The sequence below is a fragment of the Giraffa tippelskirchi genome, chromosome 3 (assembly GCF_054371585.1).
Source record: "Giraffa tippelskirchi isolate mGirTip1 chromosome 3, T2T-mGirTip1v1.2.pri, whole genome shotgun sequence".
Lineage (NCBI taxonomy): Eukaryota > Metazoa > Chordata > Mammalia > Artiodactyla > Giraffidae > Giraffa > Giraffa tippelskirchi.
Genome location: NC_137277.1, coordinates 158,322,520 through 158,347,840, shown reverse-complemented (window position 1 = coordinate 158,347,840; position 25,321 = coordinate 158,322,520). Strand labels below are relative to the sequence as shown.

The 25,321-nt window shown below is 35.8% G+C and overlaps 1 protein-coding gene and 1 long non-coding RNA gene across 3 annotated transcripts in view; both read left to right on the top strand.

The window, feature by feature from the left end:
* Positions 1 to 25,321, top strand: part of ERBB4 (erb-b2 receptor tyrosine kinase 4) — a 1,244,626-nt gene that overhangs the window by 140,600 nt on the left and 1,078,705 nt on the right. The window lies entirely within an intron of this gene.
* Positions 2,957 to 7,712, top strand: LOC145542959 (uncharacterized). Its single transcript, XR_014080312.1, has 2 exons — positions 2,957 to 5,633; positions 6,774 to 7,712. It is a non-coding gene; the product is annotated as an uncharacterized LOC145542959 (long non-coding RNA).

Below are 25,321 nucleotides of genomic sequence, written 5' to 3'. Positions count from 1 at the left end.
TCAAATAGAAACACAGTTATTTCTTTCAGATGTTATAATTAACTAGTCCAGGAGGTTTCTTAAGTATCTAACAAACTATTTCAGATTTGTTGTTTTCTGTAGATGAAGACAGGGTTTATTTCAATGTTTATGTCAGTAACTAGAACACATGAATTTAGACTTTAGAGTGCTGCGATTCTGAGTCTGAATAATCATTCCACTATGAAATTTGTGTCTGGCGTGATGTCTTGTGAGAGCACAGACTTATTTGTACATTTGTTACTGAGCCATAATGATCAACATTTTTGTTGTATCATTCAGTGATTTATCATCATGTTGGAGACTGATGAATGTGACTCATGGTGTCAGCGCAGTGGATCCAGCAACTCGTCCTACAAATTTAATAGCAAAAATTCTTAATGAATTCTCTGTGTGACTGTGTGATAAGCAAAACTCTTTGGTCATCATGCTTTATAGATTAGTCATCACTGTTTTACCTTGAATGTATTTATATATTGTACCTAAAGTAGAGAGCTGCCAGTTCTTACTCTAACACATTCAATTATAAAAGTGATTTTTTTTTTCTTTTCTGAAATAGACATACTTATTTAAAAACACAATTATATCTAAATGTAGTATTTCATTAAGGATAGGCTAAATTATACCACAGTAAGAAATAACCAGCAAATCTTGAGGACTTTGAAACATCAGATTTATTTCTCGCTCATGTTAAAAGTACAGTGAAAAAAAACTGGGTGCTGTGCCTCATGTTGTCATTATCCTTACCTTGTGACCTAGGCAGGTAGAGCAGGAACTATCTAGAACTTTGTCAGTTTTTATGCCAGAAGGAAAAGAGAACATGTTGAAGCTCTGCTGGGTCTCGAAACTTCTGCTTTAGGAGTGGCACCTGATACTGACACATTTTTGGTCAAATTAAGTCAAATGAAGAAAAGCAGTTCTACTTTGATTCTTAGAGAAGAGAGAATCAAGAATTAGTGCACCATCTTAATGACTACTAGATATATAATATTGATATAGATATAGCTATAAATGTTAATATATTCATATTTAAGAGGTAGAGAGTTGGCTTTTGCAAGACAATATATCCACATGAACATAAACATTAGTATTGGCTTACTTGTAATTTTTAATTTGAGGCAACACTTAAGATTATAAACAGATTAGGATGGACAGGTATATTAGAGAAGGGAGTGTATAGTATGATGCTGTCTTGAAACATTTGTGTTTCCATGTATTTTACCCTTATTTTAACTTCTTCTCAGTTACCTGTTGCTTGTCCAAGCTACATGTTTTTCCATTTCAAGCATATGGAAATTGACACTTTATGAAAATGAAAGATAATTTTGCCTAATTAAATTTGGTGACTAGATAGTAAATTTAACTATATCCTTGAAGAGTTAATTTAGCAAAAAAGTGATTTTTATTATTAATATCTATAAAGAGAATTTGGCAAAATGAAAGGAATTATGGTGAAGCATGCAGTAGCCGAGTAGTAAATTTGGTTACCACAAAGTACAATATGAGTTTTGGCATTGTTGTGTTGAAAATCATTTAAAGTGATTTCATTTGTCACAGTTGTGTTTAAATGAGGTATGGAAGAAATTCCAGTAAAATTTTAGAGTGCATTCATGCATACTCAGTTGCTTCAGTTGTGTCCAACTCTTTGTGACACTATGGACTGTGGCCTGCTAGGCTTCTCTGTCCAAGGGGATTCTCCAGGCAAGAATACTGTGGTGGATTGCCATGCCCTCCTTCGTGGGATCTTCTGGACCCAGGGATTGAACCCTTGTCTCTTATGTCACCTGCATTTGCAGGCAGGTTCTTTGCCAGGGCTTCCCTTGTGGCTCAGCTGGTAAAGAATCCTCCTGGGTTCAGTCCCTGGTTGGGAAGATCCCCTGGAGAAGGGAAAGGCCTCCAGTATTCTGGCCTAGAGAATTCCATGGACTGTATAGTCCATGGGGTTGCAAAGAGTCAGACACAAACTGAGTGACTTTCACTACTTTACCACTGGCGCCATCTGGGAAGCCCAAAAATTTAGAGCAAACTCAGGTAAAGCTCAGTAGAATTTAAGTTCCCAAACATTGTTGCGTATTGAAATTATCTGGAAGACTTTAAAACATCCTAATGCTTAGGTATCAGAACATCTTGCTAGGGGCAGGTAGAGGGTGTTAGTGGTCCAACCATCAGGTTTTTATTATTTTTTTTTTTATAAGCTCCTCAAGGGTTTCTGTTGTGCAGTAAAATTTGAAACCATTGGAAAATATTGAATTAAAGAAAACTTTTCAGAATGTAAAATAATATTACTGAAAAAATTAGGTTAATATATGTATAAGCATGTATTTTTGTTCTTCTAAATAAAACACATATTCAGGTAATTGTCATAAGCAAATTATTGTGCAAACCTAATATTGTAGACCTTATGCATAAATTTTAAATTTTACCAAGTTTTATGGTAGTGATACGTGTGTCATTCATCATGATGATAAATATATCTTCTCAACACAGAGCTTGATACATAAAATCTATAATATATTGATGGAAAAGAAGACAAATTCTAGGATATCTGATGGCCTTTTCTAAAAACTTCTAATTCATGGATGTAACTTAGTTTTGCTGTTTAGAGTTTATTGTTAAAAGTCAGCAGTGTTTTATGTAGATGCATGAGTACATATATGTAGTATATACTGAGAAATATGCCTACTTGTTAATTTACTTAAAAACACATACATATACACATATATTCAAGAAGTATCTATAGGTTAGTTGTGAAGAGCGTGAACTTTGAAATCAGAGTGCTTGGGTTCAGATCCTGTCTTTGTCACTTACTAGGTTTGTAATTTTGGACAAGTTATATAAATTCACCTGTGCCCTCAGTTTCCTGAGGAAGAATACTGTACAATTATTAAACATTCAATACTTGGTAGTTTCTGTTATTTTTGTTTTATATTCACGTATTCAACTCAGTGTTTTTGTTTTTTTTTAAACATGAATAAGACACTTTCCTCAGAAGTTTTAGTCCGGTGATTTTTTTTTTTTTAATGCAATGCGATAAGCTCAGCAGAAATAGAATTTAGAAGAGGAAGAAGTGCTATTTATTAATAATTCAGGAGGCATGTCCCTTGGGATTCAAGGAAGGCTTCCAGACGAAGGTGACTATTTTAAAGGAATTTGCCCAGGTGAGGGAGAGCATAATTGTGCAAAAAAAAGGAATACATTGTAAAGAAGGTAGAGTAGGTGTTGAAAGCATGGCATGTTTGGGAAACTGCAAGGAACTGTGAATGGGAGGGTGTGGAATGTGTGGAGAGGGACAGAAGACCCAGACCACAGAGACCTTTGTGTCTCATTCTGAGGAGTTTGGACTTTTTCCTGGTGGTAATGGAGAATCACCAAAGGACTAATAATGCTAGTACTGGTATCTTTAGAACCAATAATCAATGCACTCACAAGTACATTATCCAAAAGGACAAACCAGAGTTAGTTCTTAGTCTGTGATGAGTCTCTGAAAGGTTTTTAACAGTGAGCAACAAAAAGTAAATTTTTCATTAATGTATCTGTCCTGCACTCTTTATTCAGTTTAGCTTTCCTGTAATCTTAAATCATTTAGTCCTTATAATGAAAACTAGATGAGTATAATACATGTAATTGTCTTTTATCTGCAGTTTGTAACAGCACATAAGTAGTAGTAATTTTGTCCCTAATATGGTCTCAGCCATATATGCTATTCCCATTTTGCACCAAGAAATGGGCCATTTCATCCTCCCAGACTTAGTCAGTCATGCTAGTTCGGTGTCTGCTGTTTTATTTTAAGTCCAAAGTGAAACTTGCTTTTGTGTAGGTTCCTTTTGACTCTCAGGGAGTTCTTTTTGTACAGTGATTTACTAAGACATGAAGTATTATGCAGACAGGTGTTTGATGGCAAAAACAACTAAAACTTAGTCTGTCACCGCAGGTATAAGTTACCTAGCTCTATGTGAAACTGCTCAGACTCTTATCAATGATTATGTTAATCATACTGTGGGATACTTAAATAAGCTTAAGACCTGGAACAAGATCAGAAGTAGGATAGATAGAAACTGATCAAGTATATTCACTTAGGGCTTCATGCTTTTTGTGTTGTGAAGATATAGATTTAGAGGATCCATCAGTTCACACTGTGAGTGGCCTATGACTTGTCCCGCAACTTTCTTAGGATTTAGATTTCTTCATCTGACCTCTGAATTGGAAACATCATACCCCTATGATGTAACGTTTGGAAAATCATACCCCTATTAAATTCAATAATTAAACAATGAGAGTGTAGGAAGATTTAGGTATGCTGCCGATTTAAGTCAGCATTATATTCAACCTCAATAATATTCTGAAATAAAGAGCCACGTGTAGTTGAAAGACAATTGATTTTTATGATACCTGAGATTTTTCTTTCTAAGTATACTTGCTAAGTTCCTTCTACATAGAAACTCCTGTTCTAGATGCTGGCATAAAAAATGATTAAGTACAGTCCTTAACCCTGAAGATCTTAGCCTATAGAGGGAAATAAATTTGTGCAATTAATTTTGAGAACATATCCTTATCTCCTTCAGATTTTTAGTTAAATATTATTCTTCCTACTGAGGCCTTTCCAGGCTGTCCTGTATAAAACTGCACACACCACCTTCAAATGCATACTTTCTATCTTCCTTCACTTCCAATTTTCTTCCAATTTTCTTCTACTTTTATTTATCTAACATACTGTAAGTAACATATCATAAACTATTTTTTCTTTTTCTTTTTAGTTTGCTTTCTGTTTCTGTTTTATTTTTTATTTTTGTTAGTCTAGTTCTTACTGATTGTTTTTATTTTTGACTTCTTTTTTTTTTTTTACTTTTCTTTCCTCATGTTTCTGTTTGGTCTTACTTTTATCATTTGTCTTGGATTTAGTTTGTCTTCTTTCTTACTTTTTTAGGGTGTATTGTTGCTATTTGTTTCTGTTTTACTACTTTCTTGTATTTTGTCTGTTTGTCCCCCACCACCACCTTTTTTTCATTTTCTCTGGCCATGCTGTGTGACTTGTGAGCTCTTCATTCCCCAGCCAGGAGTCAGGGTAGGGCCTCTGGGGTTGAAGTACTGAGTCCAGGATGCTGGACCAGCAGATAATGACTTGGCCCAAGGAATATTAATCTGAGTCTGCTCTTCTGGAGGTATCCACCTTAAAACCAAGACCCAGCTCCACACAACTGCCTGAAGGCTCCAGTGCCAGACACCTCATGTGACCCTGCACATCAGCTTCACCTGCCAGAGTGCAGGCAGGTGTGTCTCCTGCAAGGAAGCCTATTTAATCCCCTGGACCAACCTCACTCACTGGGGGGCAGACAACAGAATCAAGAGGAACTATGACCTGCAGCTTGCAGAAAGGAAACCGTAAACGTAGTAAGTCAGACAAAATGAGATAATAGAGAAATATGTTGCAGATAAAGAAGCAAGGTAAAAAACACAGAAGACCAAATAAATGAAGAGGAAATAGGCAATCTACCTGAAATAAAGTTCAGAGTTGTGAGAGTAAAGATGATCCAAGATTTCAGAAATTGAATGGAGGCATGAACTGAAAAATAAAAATGTTTAACAAAGACCTAGAAGAATTGAAGAGCAAACTATCAGTGATGAACAACACAATAATTGAAATGAAAAATACACTAGAAGGAATCAATAGCAGAAAAGCTGCAGTAGAAGAACAGATAAGTGAGCTGGAAAATAGAATGATGGGAATAACTGCCATGGGGCAGAGTAAAGATAAAAAAATGAAAATAATTGAGGACCATCTCAGATACAAATGCTGCTTCTGCTAAGTCGCTTCAGTCGTGTTTGACTCTGTGCGACCCCATAGACAGCAGCCCACCAGGCTCCGCCGTCCCTGGGATTCTCCAGGCAAGAATACTGGAGTGGGTTGCCATTTCCTTCTCCAGTGCATGAAAGTGAAAAGTGAAAGTGAAGTCGCTCAGTCATGTCCAACTCTTAGGGACCCCATGGACTGCAGCCTACTGGGCTCCTCTGTCCATGGGATTTTCCAGGCAAGAGTAATGGAGTGGGGTGCCATTGCCTTCTCTGGATACAAATGCTAATAGCCATAAAAGGGGAAATCACAGTAACACAATAATAGCGAGGGACTTTAACACTCCTATTATGAATAGATCATTCCAGACAGAAAATTAATAAGGAAATACAAGCCTTAAATGATACCTACATGATATACCATGTAGACTCAATTGATATTATAGGATATATAATATTGATATTATTATATTATAGATATTCCATCTTAAAACAGCAGAATACACTTTCTTCTCAAGTGCACAGAAACCATTCTGCAGGATAAATCACATCTTGGGTCACAAATCAAGCCTCAGTGAATTTAAGAAAATTGACATCATATCAAGCATCTTTTCTGACCACAATGCTATGAAATTAGAACTCAAGAAAAGAAAAGAAAATTGTGAAAGGCAACTCAATATAAAAAACAAAATAACCCAATTGGAAAAATAGGAGGAAGGCATAATTAGACATTTCTGCAAAGAAGACATACATATGGCCAGCAAACACATGAAAAGATGCTCAACATCACTAATTATTAGAGCAACACAGATCAAAACTACAATGAGGTATCACCTCACACTAGTTAGAGTCAGTTCAGTTGCTCAGTCTTGTCCGACTCTTTGCAGCCCCATGAACTGCAGCACACCAAGCCTCCCTGTCCATCACCAACTCCCAGAGTTTACTCAAACTCATGTCCATTGAGTCAGTGATGCCATCCAACCATCTCATCCTCTGTCATCCCCTTCCCCTCCTGCCTTCAACCTTTCCCAGCATTAGGGTCTTTTCCAATAAGTCAGTTCTTAGCATCAGGTGTCCAAAGTGTTGGAGTTTCAGCTTCAGCATCAGTCCTTCCAATGAATATTCAGACCTGATTTCCTTTAAGATGGACTGGTTGGATCTCCTTGCAGTCAAAGTGACTCTCAAGAGTCTTCTCCAACACCACAATTCAAAAGCATCAATTCTTAGGCGCTCAGCTTTGTTTATAGTCCAACTCTCACATCCGTATGTGACTACTGGAAAAACCATAGCTTTGACTAGATGAACCTTTGTTGGCAAAGTAATGTCTCTGCTTTTTAATATGCTGTCTAGGTTGGTCATAACTTTTCTTCCAAAGAGCAAGCGTCTTTTAACGTCATGGCTGCAGTCACCATCTGCAGTGATTTTGGAGCCCAAAAATAGTCTGTCACTGTTTCCACTGTTTCCCCATCTATATGCCATGATTGATGGGACCAGTTAGAATGATCACCACCAAAAAAATCTGTGAGCAATAAATGCTGAAATGGGTGTGGAGAAAGGGAGCCCTCTTCACTGTTGATGGGAATGTAAATTAACATGGCCACAATGGAAGTTCCTTAAAAAACTAAGTTCTATATAACTGAACAATCCTGCTTTGGGGCATATACCCATGGAAAATCATAATTCAAAAAGATACATGTGCCCTTCATTGCAGCACTATTTACAATAGCCACTACATGGAAGCAACCTAAGCATCCATCAACAGAGGAGTGGATAAAGCAGATGTGGTACCTATATACAATGAAACATGACTCAGCTGTGAAAGGCACAAAACTGTGTCATTTGAAGAGATGTGGTGGATTTATAGACTATCATACAGAATGATGTAAGTCAGAAAGAAAAAAAACAAATATATTAATGGTTATGTGTGGAATCTAGAAAAAATGGTATAGATAATCTTATTTGCAAAGAAATAGAGACAAGGATGTAGAGAACAAAGAACAAATGTATGGATACCAAAGGAGGAAGTTCTGGGAGTGATGGGACTAATTGGGAGATTGGGATTGATATATATACATTTGATACTAGTCTATAAAATAAATATCTAATGAGAAACTACTGTGTTAACATAGGGAACTGTACTTTGTGTTCTGTGGTGAACTCAATGAGAAGGAAATCCAAAAAAGAGCTGGTATATTTATACATATAGCTGAATCAAATATACCGTCTTGATTGATCCTCACAATGACTCTCTGAGGAAAACGTGGCATTTTGTAAATAAAGAACTTTATGATTAAATTACTGGTTAAGTCTTGTCTAAGATTACACAGCTAATAATGATAGAATTGTGACTGGGATCCATGTCTAATCCTGAGGCGCTCTGTCTAGTTAGAACAAAAATGAGTCCTCGGACAATGGGTAAAGAATGATGTTCATGACTAATTTTTAAGATGAATGCTTAACAGATGAACACTCTTATAACTAGTTTCATTAACGCTGAAGAAGCTGAAGTTGAACGGTTCTATGAAGACCTACAAGACCTTTTAGAACTAACACCCAAAAAAGATGTTCATTTAGGGGACTGGAATGCAAAAGTAGGAAGTCAAGAAACACCTGGAGTAACAGGTAAATTTGGCCTTGGAGTACAGAATGAAGCAGGGCAAAGGCTAATAGAGTTTTGCCAAGAGAACGCACTGGTCATAAAAAACACCCTCTTCCAGCAACACAAGAAAAGACTCTACACATGGACATCACCAGATGGCCAACACCAAAATCAGATTGATTATATTCTTTGCATCTAAAGATGGGGAAGCTCTATACAGTCAGCAAAAACAAAACTGGCAGCCGACTGTGGCTCAGATCATGAACTCCTTATTGCCAAATTCAGACTTAAATTGAAGAAAGTGGGGAAAACCATTAAACCATTCAGGTATGACCTAAATCAAATCCCTTATGATTATACAGTGGAAGTGAGAAATAGATTTCAAGGACTAGATCTGATAGAGTGCTGATGAACTATGGACAGAAGTTTGTGACAGGAGACAGGGATCAAGACCATACCCAAGAAAAAGAAATGCAAAAAAACAATGTGGCTGTCTGAGGAGGCCCTACAAATAGCTGTGAAAAGAAGAGAAGTGAAAAGCAGGAAGAGAAAAGAAAAGATATTCCCATTTGAATGCAGAGTTCCAAAGAATGTCAAGGAGAGATAAGAAACCCTTCCTCAGCAACCAATGCAAAGAAATAGAGGAAAACAATAGAATGGGAAAGACTAGAGATCTCTTCAAGAAAATTAGAGATATCAAGGGAACATTTCGTGCAAAGATGGGTTCAATAAAGGACAGACATTGTATGGCCCTGACAGAAGCAGAAGATGTTAAGAAGAGGTGGCAGGAATACACAGAAGAACTGTACAAAAAAGATCATCACGACCCAGAGAATCACAATGGTGTGATGACTCACCTAGAGCCAGACATCCTGGAATGTGAAGTCAAGTGGGCCTTAGGAAGCATTACTACGAACAAAGCTAGTGGAGGTGATGGAATTCCAGTTGAGCTATTTCAAATCCTAGAAGATGATGCTGTGAAAGTGCTGCACTCAATATGCCAGCAAATTTGGAAAACTCAGCAGTGGCCACAGGACTGGAAAAGGTCAGCTTTCATTCCAATCCCTAAGAAAGGCAATGCCAAAGATGCTCAAACTACCGCATAATTGCAATCATCTCAGATGCTAGTAAAGTAATGCTCAAAATTCTCCAAGCCAGGCTTCAGCAAAACGTGAACTGTGAACTTCCAGATGTTCAAGCTGGTTTTAGAAAAGGCAGAGGAACCAGAGATCAAATTGCCAACATCCACTGGATCATCGAAAAAGCAAGAGAGTTCCAGAAAAACATCTACTTCTGCTTTATTGACCATGCCATAGCCTCTGACTGTGTGATTCACAATAAACTGTGGAAAATTCTGAAAGAGATGGGAATACCAGACCACCTGACCTGCCTCTTGAGAAACCTGTATGCAGGTCAGGATTCAACAGTTAGAACTGGACAGGGAACAACAGACTGGTTCCAAATAGGAAAAGGAGTACGTCAGGGCTGTATATTGTCACCTTGCTTATTTAACTTATATGCAGAGTACATCATGAGAAATGCTGGGCTGGATGAAGCACAAGCTGGAATCAAGATTGCTGGGAGGAATATCAATAACCTCAGATATGCAGATGACACCACCCTTATGGAAGAAAGTGATGAAAAACTAAAGAACCTCTTGATGAAAGTGAAAGAGGAGAGTTAAAAAGTTGGCTTAAAGCTCAATCATTCAGAAAACTAAGATCATGGCACATGGCATCTGGTCCCATCACTTCATGAGAAATAGATGGGGAAACTGTGGAAACAGTGTCAGACTTTACTTTTTTGGGCTCCAAAATCTCTGCGGATGGTGATTGCAGCCAGGAAATTAAAAGATGCTTGCTCCTTGGAAGGAAAGTTATGACCAACCTAGATAGCATATTTAAAAGCAGAGATATTACTTTGCCAACAAAGATCTGTCTAGTCAAGGCTATGGTTTTTCCAATAGTCGTGTATGGATGTGAGAGTTGGACTGTGAAGAAAGTTGAGCGCTGAAGAATCGATGCTTTTGAACTGTGGTGTGGAGAAGACTCTTGAGAGTCCCTTGGACTGCAAGGAGATCCAACCAGTCCATCCTAAAGGAGATTAGTCTTGGGTGTTCATTGGAAGGACTGATGTTGAAGCTGAAACTCCAATACTTTGGCCACCTCATGCTAAGAGTGGAGTCATTGGAAAAGACCCTGATGCTTGGAAGGATTGAGGGCAGTAGGAGAAGGTGACGACAGGGGATGAGATGGCTGAATGGCATCACTGACTCGATGGACATGAGTTTGGGTAGGCTCCAGAAGTTGGTGATGGACAGGGAGTCCTTGCATGCTGCAGTTCATGGGGTCGCAAAGAGTCGGGCACAACTGAGTGACTGAACTGATCTCTAGGATCCAAAACATAATTTTCTCTAGTTACTCAATGACTTAAGATTCAGTTAACATTTTTAACTTTTAGGTTGTACTGTGTATGTGCATAGTGCTAAATCACTTCAATCAAGTCCAACTCTTTGCATCCCTATGGACTGTAGCCTGCCAGGCTCCCCTCTCCATGGGATTCTCCAGGCAAGATCAGGAATGAGGTGCCATTTCCTTCTCTAGAGGATCCTTCTCCAGGGATTAAACCTGTGTCTCTTATATCTCCTGCATTGCCAGGTTGGTTCTTTACCACTAATGCCACCTGGCACATCCAAGTGTTGATTCATTTTGCAAAGATTCTGCTAATAATTGTAACAAAAAATGTTACCGCTACACATAAGTTAGTTATTAGCCAGTTTATCTTTTAAAAGTTGTGTCTTTGTGTGAAAGCTTGAAGATTAAAGAGTGGATTAATAATTATTGTTCAAATAACAAGCTGAAAATATTTTGACACAATCAGGAAAAAATTGGTTTGTGAAATTTCATTTTTATTTGTCAGTGTTTATGCTGTTTAGCTTGAGCTCCAGCAATGCAATCCACTATTTTTTAAATAACATCGTTTGAACTTTGATATAGCCTTTAAAGGAGAAGGCAATGGCACCCCACTCCAGTACTCTTGCCTGGAGAATCCCATGCATGGAGGGGCCTGGTAGGCTACAGTCCATGGGGTTGCTAAGAGTCGGACACGACTGAAGGACTTCACTTTCACTTTTCCCTTTCATGCACTGGAGAAGGAAATAGCAACCCACTCCCGTATTCTTGCCTGGAAAATCCCAGGGACACGGAGCCTGGTGGGCTGTGTCTATGGGGTCACACAGAGTTGGACACAACTGAAGCTACTTAGCAGCAGCAGCAGCATAGCCTTTAAAAATTATATTTTATTTTTAAAATTAAAATATCTAAGGAAAGGGAACAATGCATCATGCTTTAAGATACCTTTTCCATTATATAACCTATTACTGGATGAAACATATACTGAAATACTTAATAAGAAAAATCTGTTCAATGTGAGATTTAAACAGTTTGTTCTTACTGACTAAAAGGACAAAAAATTCAGTCAAGAGAATTCTTTTAAGGAATTAGGTTATTTTTAGTGACCATCAGTTTAAAGTATCTGTAACTTAAAATAAAGATTTAGGGCCCCAAATCTGCAGTCTGTCATCCTTGAATTTTCTTTGGCTTTTACTCTCACATTCACTCAATCACCAAATTCCACTGATATTTCTTTCTAAATGTCTCCCAAGTTCAGCCTCTTATCTGAGTACTTCCCCATCACCCAATCTAGAACACCATGAACCTGCCTTAGCCTCCGGACCAATTCTCATCCAAAAGCTCTGAGAGCCAGAGGGATTTGAAATGTAAATGTAATTGTGTCTCCTCCCCACTTAAAACCTTTACAATTTCGTATTGCTCTTAGGAGAAAGATGAAACTCATGCACAGACTAAAAGGGTTTTGCCGTGTTTCTAACAGCACATAACCTCAGCCGTAAATGACTTTTTCATGGTCTTTCCATGGACACTTACCCCTGTCTGGTCTCAGTCCTTTCAGCCATTTACTTATTTGTAAGTGCTTCTTGCCCGCTAGACTGTAGACTTTTAAGGCACCCTGAACTCCTTTTATCAAAATGTACACGACGCTTCCTGCAAAGTTATGGTGTGTTAACTTACGTTTCTGTTCTTGCCTCACTGTCCTGCAAGTTCCCCTGGCAGGCACCAGCTCTGTTTAGTGTTGCAGTTGTTGCTTCTGGCATAATGACTAAAGTGTCATCATTGCCCAGTAAATATCTATTAAATTAGTAAATGAAGGAATAGCAGTTACATAGCCTTTTATATTTTTCTATTGTAAATCAGAAAAGACATGACTTATTAGCAGCCCTTAGATTGAAGGTGAATACATTGACAAAATCCCCACTGACAAAATTATTCACTGTTGTATAAGATCATATTCCATCACAAACAAGTGTTAAAATATGTAATGTAACCTCTTAATACTCCCATGTCTATATGAGCTTGACTGCAGTACAGTTATAATTGAGAAATTGAATATTCATCTCATATCTTTTCATAGTTAGATCATAGTTAGATTCGTAAATAATACCAGTCTTCATATAGAAAATTTGAAATATAAAGATGAATATTCTCTCATGTAGCCTGAAATAGAAGATGCTTTCAGGAAAGGTTTATATTTATATACTAGTACCTTAACATTTAATCTATTTTGGTCCTTAAACCTTGACAAGTTTTGAATTAGAATCAATGAATCAGTGTAACTACTTTCTTTTTCATGAGTTTCCTCATTAAGTGTTTCACTTACGGCATTGTCATAATGTGCCCAAATTGTAGAGACATGTAAAATTATTCTACTTTTAATGCACTGTCTTTTAAAAGTACTATTTTTTTAATGACAAAAATATGTAAGTGTAATTGTAGTAATTATCTCTGTCTATAAGCAAATCTTGCAATAAAACTTTCGCTCCACATTAAATCAAATCTTTCTCTGCAGTCTTGCCATTGTTATTGTCATAATAAAATTTAATTAACATCACAGTGATCATGTTGGCATTTTGGATGAGTATGTTTTTTTAGGATGAAGTGTTTATCTTGTATAGATGTAGAGCTGTATTACATTTACAGCGAGGTACATCCTGAAGTGGCATCAGCCTTTCTTATATTGGATGTTTGGTTTGATTGGTCACTGATAAAGATTGGTTTTACTAATAGGTTTATAAAAATTTTTAAAAACCACATGTATGTTCCAGAGAGGAGAATAAAGAGAATGACAAGAATCACCCGTAACTCCTTCACCAAGAGGAGGCAATATTTTTCTATATATCCTTACCATCTTAAACCTACTTTCTGTTTTTCAGCTTTGAGGTCATAATATATATTGAATTTTGTTTTTTGATTATTCATTTCACATATTATTAACGTGAACTATTTTCATGTCATGTTGCATTCTTTAGGATACGTAATGGCTGTATTAAGTAACATTGTAATGATGTTTCATATTACTGATTTCAGTAGGTGTTACTAGTTTACCTCATTTTACTATGAACACCATTAATAACAATAAAATAAAAAGAATTGGTTGGAAAAATTAACTGAAACATTTGACCAGTGGCTAATATCCATAATCAATTAAAACCAGTCCACAATTAATATGGAAAATAGATGCCCTGATAGAGAAATGAACAAAATATGGATATGCTATTGATAAAAAAGAACTGGGAATATGAAAAACATGTTCAATTATATATATCCAAATGGAGGCAGCACTTTGCTACGGTCTTTGGTAGAATAAGATTGCCAGAATTTAAAAAGACTTTCTCTGTTGTCAGGGTATAGGAAAGAGGACAGTCCCCTAGCCTAGTAAAATTCATACCATTAAGAAAATAATTTAGAAATTAAAGAAAATTAAGGCATTCCAGTTTTTAGAACTTTATTCCAGGAAAATATTCTGATATCTGTTTAAAAAATGGGCAATTATATTGTCTTGTTTTCAAATAATAGGACAAAACTCGAGAGTAAATAAATTTTTAATATAAATTATGGGATTTGTGAGTTAAGTAATACTATAATAACATAATTAATTAATATGCAGTCAATAAAGTGGAATAATATACATTTATTATCTATTTAAAATTGATTACAAAAGAGTATAAATTTTACTTTTGTTTTTCATTTTTTATATAAACATATTTTTATTTAGTTGAAGTTTTACAAGGAGGTTATTATGATAAGAACTTAGAATATACGTTTGAACTTTCTCTCTGGATTCAGAGTCAGTCAAAAATAAGGCATGCTTAAAAAAACTTCTTTTAAGAAGTCATTTTCTTAAAAAAAATTGATGTCATTAAGTAAAAAATAGAATACTTATTGAAGTCATTTGTTTGTTTTTGCTACGGCTTAAGTAGATATTGTGAACCTGTTGCATCTAAATATCTGCCACATTAAAAAAAAAATTGAAGCTGCCTTTTCTTGAAGCTCTTCATAGGCCTTGAAGCTGCTATAAAGGTCATTAAGTTGTGTTAGTCACTCAGTCGTGTCCGACTCTTTGTGACCCCATGGGCTGTGCTCCTTTGCCCATAGAATTGTCTGGGTAGGAATACTGGAGTGGGTTTCCATTTCCTTCTCTAGGGTATCTTCCTGACCCAGGGATCAAACCAGTATCTCCCACACTGCAGACAGATTCTTTACTATCTGAGCCACCAGGGAAGCCCTATACAGATCATATCTAACATTTGATGATTCTTACTATGTGTGAGGTGTTGATCCTATTTTAAGAATTTTATGTATTTTAACTTATAACAATAACCCTATAAAATAGATATCTTGATTATCCACATTTTGTAGAGGAGGAAACTATGCTGACAGAGTGTTGGTGCGTGCATGCTAAGTTGCTTTAGTCGTGTCTGACTCTTTGTGACCCATATTTTACACCATATTTTAAAGGTAGTAAAAGATCCCAAAACACATGAAACAAGTCACCTAAAATTCATACACAGTCACCACTACTGTGTAAGACTATCTGCAAGCATCTATCAAAGCTTCACTGATAACCCACTGAGTTGGCCTTCATACTGGGGAGAAGAGAATAACTGTTTACTACTATTCTCCCTTGGGACTCTCATGGAACACTCCTAAAGCAGAGGAACTCTGGGAAAAAATATTTACCTTTTCTTTATCATTATATGTATATAGCACAGAGATAAGAACATTCACACATATACTTTCACATGGATGTGTAAATGGAAGGAAATAATGCATATAAAGTGCCCAGTACAGTAGGCCTGACTGATTGTGTGTAGTCCAAAATGCTAAATTTTTATATCATTGTTAAGTAATGATGTCGTATTGTATATATACATCATAATAAGTACATTAGCCTTCTCATTCACCTGCCACCTCTCCGCTTAGTATCTACTCATGCAAGAAGATTTGCTTTATGGACTGAAGCATAGTCTTTAGAAAATCTCCCTTTAGAAAAGTGAATGTGGGGAAGCTCATAAAGGTGATTTCCTACTCTCAGTTGAAAAGGGCATTAAAATGTTGGTTTAAAGTTGGGAAACTTGGAAAACAGAGCCTTCAGAAAATGGAATCCAAAGGTACATTTGTTTGTAGGTGATAAAAGTCTGCCATGGAAATAGTATGAGAAGGTCCAAGAAGATTCTGGTTTGGAAAGAGTGGAGAGGCATATATAACAGTGGAAAAGAAGGATTAAAAAGGATTTGCGCTATATCAGTTTTGCCCAGGACTTCCCCTAGTGGCTAGTACAGCTTCTTTGATTATCTTAATGCTTTTTTTTTCATCAGTCCTGGCAAACTCTAAAACCTGGGGCTGTAGAATGAGGGTGATTGCTGTGGAGAAAGAGTGCCGCAAAATGACAAAGATAAGGGAGCAGCCACCTACTAGAAAATGCCATCCTAAATCATGATTTACTGTATAAGCTGATGATTTGGAAGAGTTATATTTCTGAATACTAACAAAATGAATATATTTTTCTAATTCATTACAGTTAGAACAGAGTAGATGAGGCTACTTAAGTTGGGGATGATTAAAAATGTCTGTGAACAGTAACAAAATTTACTAACAGTCTTATGTATTATTGTTCAAAGATAGTGGGAAAAAATGGTTAGGTCTCTTAGTCTATTGGGAAGCAGACATTTGTGAAGGTACCAAGTGAAGATCGCTCAGTTGTGTCCAACTCTTTATGACCCCATGGACTATACAGTCCATGAAATTCTCCAGGTCAGAATCCTGGAGTGAGTGGCCTTTCCTTTCTCCAGGGGATCTTCCGAACCCAGGAATCGAACCCAGGTCTCCCGCATTGCAGGTGGATTCTTTACCAGCTGAGCCACAAGGGACGCAGAAAGTACCAAAATCATTTACAAAAAGTAAAGGATGCAATATGCAGTGAAATAACAGTATGTTTGCATGTTGCTACTTGTCAAGTATTTTATCTTTGCTGATGATATATTGCCACTGTAGCTAGTCTGCTATGATAAGTATGGAGCTCATATGCTGTCTGCTCTTATTTCATTGACTGTTCTACTCTTAGAACTCTGAATCCTTTAAAAAGGAGACTCATAATGTAACAGATTTCTCAGTGGAACTTAGTAAATTGTTCAAAGATCTTGAGTCCATTAGAGAACCTAGACAGAGGAAAGAGCCAGTCATAAATTTTTAAGATTCCTTTTGTTGAGTTTTGCTTTTATTAAAAGTAAAGTAAAACTTTAGTCACCAAATGTTAAATTCTTCAAAATCCATGATGCAGGGCTACTGAAAAGTTAGATTTACTATTTTTTTTTTTTTTGAAGAGACTATGAAGAGCTCATTTATTATGGTTGAGTCGGACACGACTGAAGTGACTTAGCAGCAGCAACAGCAGTCTAGCATTTGAGTTGATTGTGCACAATATTCTTTGAAAAAGATGTGGGTTCTTGCCTAAAGTCAGGTTGAGTTTGAACATCAGTAAATGATATCAAACTTCCCAGTGGACTTAGAAGCAGTAATTAATTAAAAGGCAATAGGTTGGGTAAAAATATCACTAAATTGGGTTAATATAGTGTTGCAAATAAAAGATGTTACTGCAGAAAAGAAGCAAAGTCATTTCAGAAAAATTTCAAACAGAAAAGTAGAAGTTCCTATAAAGATTCAAAAAATGAGAAAATTAAATTTTTGGATGAAAAACTTTATCATGAATTGTTCTATAGTTATCATTTTGCTACTTAATTCTTGCATTCTCACAGAAGAAACAAAAATTTTTCATCAAAACATAGTCCTGTTTGGAAAATAATTGGACCATCCTTATATGTATTAATTTAAAAACTGAAAACATTATGTAAATAAATAGATGTTTATTATGCATGTATGGATATTAGTGGGCTTTCCAGGTGGCTCAGTGGTAAAGAAGCTGCCTGCCAATGCAGGAGCCTCAGGAGACATGGATTCAATCCCTGGGTTGGAAAGATTCACTGGAGGAGGGCATGGTAACCCACTCCAGTATTCTTGCCTGGGAAATCCCATGGCCAGATGAGCCTGATGGCCTACAGTTCATGGGGTCACAAAGAGTCAGACACAACTGAGCGCACAAACATACACACACACACACACACACACGAATATTAGTATCAGACAATTAAATAACACATATCCCTCAATTTTTAATATATTTATCATCATACCTTTTAATTGTAAGTCTGCTCTCTTGTTTTTTTCCCACCAGAAAGAATCTAAATGCCTTAATTATGAGGAGCTGTTTCCCACTGTAGGGGTTATTTTTTGCAGAAGTAAGTTTTAGAAATTAAGAACTTAGTTTTAGAAAAGAATTAAGCTACCACCTGATTCTATGATAATTGAATGCAGAAATCCCTTCAACATCCATGTTTAATCTGAACAATTTTAGTAATTAAGCTTATTTCTTTATGTGGTAGCCCGTTATTAGATATCTTGATAATAAGTATGAGAAAACTCTTAACCTGATTTGAGTTACAGACCAAATTTTGGCCTTATGATCCTCTTAAGCTATAATTTTCCTTCCCTTAACAATGCTTTGTAAACATGTGAAGAAAATAGATTCTCATTCTCTATAAGCTGCTGTTGGATTAGCTACTCATGGTTTTTTCCTGCCTTTTTTTTTTTTTTTCAAATTACGTCTTAAAAAACTTCTATTTTCTGTCTAGATTATATCTCAATATGGTGACGAATGTCTTTGCATAAACTTGTTTGTAGTATCATTGTACTAAATATTCTGTAGTAGCTGATTGCCTGATTAGGTTTCAGTTCAGTTCAGTTCAGTCGCTCAGTCGTGTCCCACTCTTTGCGACCCCATGAATCGCAGCACACCAGGCCTCCCAACTCCCGGAGTCTACCCAGATCCATGTCCGTTGAGTAAGTGATGCCATCCAGCCATCTCATCCTCTGTCATCCCCTTCTCCTCCTGCCCCCAATCCTTCCCAGCATTAGGGTCTTTTCCAGTGAGTCAACTCTTCGCATGAGGTGACCAAAATATTGGAGTTTCAGCTTCAACATCAGTCCTTCCAATGAACACCCAGGACTGATCTCCTTTAGGATGGACTGGTTGGATCTCCTTGCAGTCCAAGGGACTCTCAAGAGTCTTCTCCAACACCACAGTTCAAAAGCATCAATTCTTCGGCACTCAGCTTTCTTCACTGTCCAGCTCTCACATCCATATATGACCACTGGAAAAACCATACCCTTGACTAGACGGACCTTTGTTGGCAAACTAATGTCTCTGCTTTTAAATATGTTATCTAAGTTGGTCATAACTTTCCTTCCAATGACTAAGCATCTTTTAATTTCATGGCTGCTGTCACCATCCGCAGAGATTCTGGATCCCCAAAAAATGAAGTCTGACACTGTTTCCCCATCTATTTCCCATGAAGTGATGGGACCAGAAGCCATGATGTTAGTTTTCTGAACGTTGAGCTTTAAGCCAACTTTTTCACTTGCCTCTTTCACTTTCATCAAGAGACTTTTTAGTTCCTCTTCACTTTCTGCCAGAAGGGTGGTGTCATTTGCATATCTAAAGTTATTGATAATTCTCCCGGCAATCTTGATTCCAGCTTGTATTTCTTCCAGCCCAACGTTTCTCATGATGCACTCTGCATAGAAGTTAAATAAGCAGGGTGACAATATACAGCCTTGACGTACTCCTTTTCCTATTTGGAACCAGTCTGTGGTTCCATGTCCAGTTCTAACTGTTGCTTCCTGACCTGCATACAGGTTTCTCAAGAGGCAGGTCAGGTGGTCTGGTATTCCCATCTCTTTCAGAATTTTCCACAGTTTATTGTGATCCACACAGTCAAAGGCTTTGGCATAGTCAATAAAGCAGAAATAGATGTTTTCCTGGAACTCTCTTGCTATTTCGATGATCCAGCAGATGTTGGCAATCTGATCTCTGGTTCCTCTGCCTTTTCTAAAACTAGCTTGAACATCTGGATGTTCACAGTTCATGTACTGTTGAAACCTGGCTTGGAGAATTTTGAGCATTACTTACTAGCGTGTGAGATGAGTGCAATTGTGTGGTAGTTTGAGCGTTCTTTGGCATTGCCTTTCTTTGGGATTGGAATGAAAACTGAGCTTTTCCAGTCCTGTGGCCACTGCTGAGTTTTCCAAATTTGCTGGCATATTGAGTTCAGCACTTTCACAGCATCATCTTCTAGGATTTGAAATAGCTCAACTGGAATTCCATCACTTTCACTAGCTTTGTTTGTAGTGATGCTTTCTAAGGCCCACTTTAATTCACATTCCAGGATGTCTGGCTCTAGATAAGTGATCACACCATCATGATTATCTGGGTAGTGAAGATCTTTTTTGTACAGTCCTTCTGTGTATTCTTGCCACCTCTTCTTAATACCTTCTGCTTCTGATTAGGTTTAACAACTGATATATTTACATGAAGTAAGATTGTTGTAACATTCTGAAAATCAGTATAGCGATTTATACTGGGAGGACATAAAATTATGAATTACTGCTTACTGAGTCAAAGGAAATGGAATGTCTATTCACAAGAATGAATTCAAGATTTGTTTTCACTTGACAACTGCTTCTAAGACTTTTCTACTTTCAGCACTCCTGATTCTCCTACTTATGTCTTTTCTGTAACTAACATAAAGGAAGTTGTTCCTCTGCCAACATCTAACAGCTTCCATTTTGGTCTTTTGAAGTATCTGGTTCACTATTGTTTCTTTTTTCCCTTTCTGATAGACTACATCTCTCATACAAATTATGACCCAAATGTCATTCAAAGAGAAATTATTTGCAAGTCAGACCAAACAAAACGTAAACACTTCCATATTCTAGATTTTCTACCTTCAGGATTTTTTCATTAACTTATAAGTTACCTATACTTCTCATTTTTTTTTTTTCTTCTTTGATGATGGGATTCATCCTCCAAATCCCATAAACACAAAGCTCACCTCTCAGTCAAGTCTTTACCTATAAAGAAAAAGGGTAAGTAGCCCTCTTATGAAGCCTTTTTAAGAATAAACAATAATTGATCATATTGCCAAACTTGTAAGGATTTAGGGAGATAAAGATAATACAGTTTCTACTATCAAGAATCTCATAGTCTATTTACATGACTATGTTGACCAGTATTGCAATATGAATATAAAAACATAAATATAGGTGATATGTGACTGTTGCTCAAAAAAGTTGACACAAAGGAAGGAGTGCCTTATAAAGAAAATATTTGAGCGGGCCTTAAAGAGTGACTGAGAACTCATTCTCTGTGCTACTTTAGATTTGGTTCATATTATATAGTATTTTTATGTGTTTGTTCACATTAGGTATCTCTTTGCCCTGATAATGCATCTATCTCTGTGCTATGATTTCTATATGTTTTCCGTACTTAATGGGATTTATTATCTAACAAGTGCAAGCACAGCATTCAGTAATGTTTGAGGAATGAGTTAAGACAAAAAATTTCCAATCCATTTCAAAAGTTATCTCTTCCTTTCGTCTAAGCTTTGTCTTTCCTTAAATTTTAGGTTCCGGGATCAGCTTACACTATTTTCAATACTGTATTACCTCTTGCTACTTTCCAGAATCATTTTTATTTTTACTAATTAATTTTATTTTATGGAAACCAAAACAAATAATTTTCAGATTTCTGCTCATATCATTGAGATATGACTCAGTAATTGAAATAGCTGAGACATCTGTGAAAGAACTAAAGACATTTGTCTGGGTAACCAAAAACTCCGATAGTCTTATGGATCAACAGGATAGGGAGGCCTCTTTTCTTACTGTGCTTATTTATTTTATATACAACCTTAAAACCCTTATTTTTATTTTTTTTCTGATGGTTATGTGCCTGTAGAAACCAATAAAATATGCCAGTAAAACCTGTAAATTTGGTGAATGTTTCTACTCAGTCATTAACTAATGTAACTTACATTATATAACTTCTGTGATACTTTTCATTTAAAACTAATTTCCTTACTTTTTTAATTTGGTTGATTGTTAAGATATCTCTCTTCTTTATGGAGTGGAACAAAGGTAATCAATTAAAATAATTTGTATTTATATGTTTTATATAAATTTGCATACTATCCTATGAGTGTTAATTGCTCAGTCATGTTTGATTCTTTGCGACCATATGGACAGTAGTCTGCCAGGCTCCTCTGTCCATGGAATTCTCCAAGTAAGAATTCTGTAGTTGGTAGTCATTGCCTTCTCCAGGGGATTCCCAACCCAGTGATGGAACTCTGGTCTCCTGCATTACAGGGGGATTATTTCCTGTCTGAGCTACCAAGGAAGCTCCATAATATCGTATATAAAACTACATATCAGCAACTTCTTTTAATAGCAAAATTCTAAGGGAAAATTTCATGAATCCATAATTTTGTAGACAGTGCTTTTGGTGACATATATATGAGGACATACAATGCAGAAATTATAGTTTAGGGGTTAAAATGCAATCTTGGAACTGATTATGTTTTCAATAATTATTGAAAAATTATTTTAATTAAAATTAAATTTAATTAAAATTAATTAAAATTATTTTAATTAAGATTTACTCATTCAACAAACACTTACTATGTACAGCTATGATTAAAGTGTTTTACCAAGCATTGCCAATACAAAGATGACCAAAATAGGCCATGCTCTCAAAGACACTGTTTACTACTGATAACTATCACTTTACTATTGATATAGTTTATGTTTCTGTTAATCATATAGCCAGTCAGTAAATTTCATAATTATTTTTACTGATGCAAATGTTGTACATTAAGTTTTGCTGGAGTTGTAAGTATATACCCGGAAAAATAATTTTATAGATGCATTTTAGGACATCTAGTTGTTTTAGTGAACCATAAGACCTTGGTGAGTTTGAAACTGGATGATGATCATTCATTAAGATGTAAAGATAGCATAAAGGAGAATTTATAAGTTATATGTGATATCTTAGTTTCACATATTTTAAGAATCTCTGCAGAGATCTAAATGTGCACTTGAATCAAGCATTTTTTTGGTTATAAAACTATTAAAATAACTTTTCAAGTAACTGATTCTATACAGAATACTTGTATCACACTGTCTTTCATATAATTTAAGAACTTCAGACCAAAAAAAGCAATTAATGTACTCTTTCTCTTGAGCCTGAGCCTTCCTTGTATCCAAAAGTATTAAGTTTAATGCAAAGAAGAAAAAGAAGAGAGTTGTGGAAAATATCTAGTACCAGTAAAGAAATTAAGGAAATGTAATGTCTTTTGAGTAGTGTCCTAGAGAAAGTGTTCATAAATCCATTTGAAGGAAAATGCATATGTATTAGATATTATAATCTCCCTTTTCAATGAATTACATTCTGTAATCCTTCATTATATATTGAAGGACATAGCATAGCTTTTCTTTCTGGTATTAGGTGAGCAGTGGTATTTGAGCAATATAAATGAAGCAAAAGAAAAAAGAGTAGATTTCCTAGACATATTATTTTAGCAGAGTTCTCAGTTTAGAAATACTTTATACATTGATTTATTTTTTTCTCTTTCTGTGTGCAAATTCTCTGAGATATGACAGGTGGGGAATTATTTTTATTTTTAAACAACAATAAAAACAAAATTAAATAAAAGTTGATATTTAGAACACTTCTTAAACTGCTTAAATTGATTTATACAATCTTGCATAATACTTAAAATATTAATAAATGAACTCTCTGCCCTGAACAACTATAATGTAAGAATCCTTAGGAAACTCAATGACAGTGAAAATTTCTTTTTCAGTGTGACTACATTTTAAATATGTTTTAAATGAAAATTCTTGAGGTGTTACGTTATAATTTACAGATGGATTAGAAATTTAAGATTCTTCATTAACAGCTTTTCCTAATTTAAAGTAACACATTTCTTTTTCCAGATTCTTCTACTTGGACATTTCATTACTAAGATGGAAAACCACTTAATCTCTCTGTACCTCTTTATTCTAATTGGTATATTGAATTATTTCTTTTCCTCTAGAGATAGGTAGCATAGCAGAGTCAAGAGCATGGTTTTTAGAGTAAGATAGACCCGGGTTTGACTCATGGCTCTATGCATGAGTTATTGGGTCATTTTAACCACGTTTTCCAAATATCAGGGTGTTTTTTTTTTTTTTTCTAATCTGTAGATGTAAATTTTTTTGAGGGGTATAATTCAGTTGCAGTGTTGTGTTAGTTTCATGTATACAGCAAAGTGAACAGTTATATATATATATATCCACATTTTTTAGATTCTTTTCACATATAGGCCGTTACATAGTGTTGAGTAAAGCTCCCTGTGGTATACAGTAGGTTCTTATTAGTTATCTATTTTATATATAGTAGTATGCACATGCCAATCCCACGCTTCCAATTTATTTCTCCCCCATTTTCCCCTTAGTAAACATGTTTGTTTTCTATATCTGAGACTCTGTTTCTGTTTTGTATTATAGAAAAGTTCATTTGTACCCTTCTTTTAGATTCCACATATTAACTATATCATATTTGGCTTTCTCTGATTGAGTTACTTGACACATTGTGACAGTTTCTAGGTCCATTCATGTTGCTGCATTATTTTGTTCTTTTTATGGCTAAGTAATACTCCATTGTATTTATTTATCACTTCTTTTTCCATTCTTTTGTTGATGGATGTTTAAGTTGTATGTTTTTAAGAGTTAGCTTTCCCAGGTGGCTCAGTGGTAAAGAATCTGCCTGCCAATCAGGCGACTCATGTTTGATCTTTTGGTTGGAAATGCTACCCACTCCAGTATTCTTGCCTAGGAAATCCATGTACAAAGGAGCCTGATGGATTTATAGTCCACTGGTCTCAAAAGAGTCTGACATGACTTAGGGACCAAACAACAAAATAAAATTTCATAAAGGTCTGAATAGTGTTTAGAATTATACACAAAAGAGGTAAATTTTGATACAGTTCTGGGAACACACTGTATGTTCAATAAATAGTTACTAACATGATGATAATAACTATTATTATTATTATTATACTGTACACTGGAACATAAGATCTATAGAGGATTGCCTGTTTGTTCACTGCTAGTTCCAAGTCTCCAGGAGTGTGCTAAGCCAGTAAAAAGTATTCTGTGTATTTGCTGAAAGATGAATAAATGAATGAGTGAATTATTTTTACTTCCTAAGGTGATGAGTGATCAGAGGGCTGAATTTTTGAGAATTGCTTATGATTACCTTTTGTATACCTAGGAAATAGGGAAAAATTTGTATGTAGTTTTGCTTTTGAAATTGAATTTCAGGCTTTAGAAGTACATCATTTGAACTGGAATTAAAATCTACAACCTTTGAACACACAAAAATAGGGAGCAGTTTATGCCTTATATATAGCAAGTGTCTTTTTTAACGTCATAGCTGTAGTCACTGTCCACAGTGATTTACAAAATTTTTCACTGCTTCCGTTTTTCCCTCTTCTATTTACTATGAAATGATGGGACCAGATTTCATGATCTTAGTTTTTTTAATGTTTAGTGTAAAGCCAAATTTTTC